The sequence below is a fragment of the Pan troglodytes genome, chromosome 4 (genome assembly GCF_028858775.2).
Source record: "Pan troglodytes isolate AG18354 chromosome 4, NHGRI_mPanTro3-v2.0_pri, whole genome shotgun sequence".
Taxonomy (NCBI): Eukaryota; Metazoa; Chordata; class Mammalia; order Primates; family Hominidae; genus Pan; species Pan troglodytes.
Window position 1 is genome coordinate 38,263,417 of NC_072402.2, and position 1,421 is coordinate 38,264,837.

Here is a 1,421-nt window from a genome sequence, read left to right on the forward strand (position 1 = left end):
ACTTCCTGTAACAATGCATCCCATGATATTTGGAATGACTATTAAAAAAAGAACAATGTACAATCAAAGTCCTCGGCCACACTGTAGAACTTTGGGGGATGCTCGCTCCAACCGACTGCTGTCACCTTCACTGTTCCAGTTTTTAAATCCTGAGTCAAGCCAAAAAAAAAAACAAAACAACAAAACAACAACAACAAAAAAACCCAAATAAAGCCATGCCAATCTTATCTTGTTTCCTGCGCAAGTTAGGTTTTGTCAAGAAAAGGTGTAACACAACTAAGTCACAGTCCGCCTAGAAGCATTTGTGGTGAACGATGGAGGGCCAGACTCCTCATACTCCTGCTTGCTGATCCACATCTGCTGGAAGGTGGACAGCGAGGCCAGGATGGAGCCTCCAATCCACACAGAGTACTTGTGCTCAGGAGGAGCAATGATCTTGATCTTCGTCCTGCTGGGCGCCAGGGCGGTAATCTCCTTCTGCATCCTGTCAGCAATGCCAGGGTACATAGTGGTGCCGCCAGACAGCACTGTGCTGGTGTACAGGTCTTTGCGGATGTCCAAGTCACACTTCATGATGGAGTTGAAGGTAGTTTCGTGGATGCCACAGGACTCCATGCCCAGGAAGGAAGGCTGGAAGAGCGCCTCGGGGCAGCAGAACCACTCGTTGCCAATGGTGATGACCTGGCTGTTGGGCAGCTGGTAGCTCTTCTCCAGGGAGGAGCTGGAAGCCGCGGTAGCCATCTCCTGCTCGAAGTCCAGGACGAGGTAGCACAGCTTCTTCCTTGATGTTACGCATGATTTCCCGCTCCACGTGGTGATAAAGCTGTAGCGGCGCTCGGTGAGGATCTTCATGAGGTAGTCAGGTCCCGGCCAGCCAGGTCCAGACGCAGGATGGCGTTGGGGAGGGCATACCCCTCGTAGATGGGCACAGTGTGGGTGACCCCATCACTGGAGTCCAACACGATGCCAATGGTACGGCCAGAGGCGTACAGGGACAGCACAGTCTGGATGGCCAAGTACATGGCTGGGGTGTTGAAGGTCTCAAATATGATCTGGGTCATCTTCTTGCAGTTGGCCTTGGGGTTCAGAGGGGCCTCAAACAGCAGCATGGGTTGCTCCTCGGGAGCCACGCGCAGCTCATTGTAGAAGGTGTGGTGCCAGATCTTCTCCATGTCGTCCCAGTTGGTGACAATGCCATGCTCAATGGGGTACTTCAGGGTGAGGATGCCTCTCTTGCTCTGGGCCTCGTCGCCCACATAGGAATCCTTCTGACCCATGCCCACCATCACGCCCTGGTGCCTGGGGTGCCCAACAATGGAGGGGAAGACTGCCCGGGTGGCATCGTCGCCCGTGAAGCCGGCCTTGCACATGCCGGAGCCGTTGTCGATGACGAGCGCGGTGATATCATCATCCATGGTGAG

At 54.0% G+C, this 1,421-nt stretch overlaps 1 pseudogene; it reads right to left on the reverse strand.

The window, feature by feature from the left end:
- Positions 1-210: 210 nt before the first annotated feature.
- On the reverse strand, positions 211-1,421 carry LOC101057446 (actin, cytoplasmic 1-like; annotated as a pseudogene).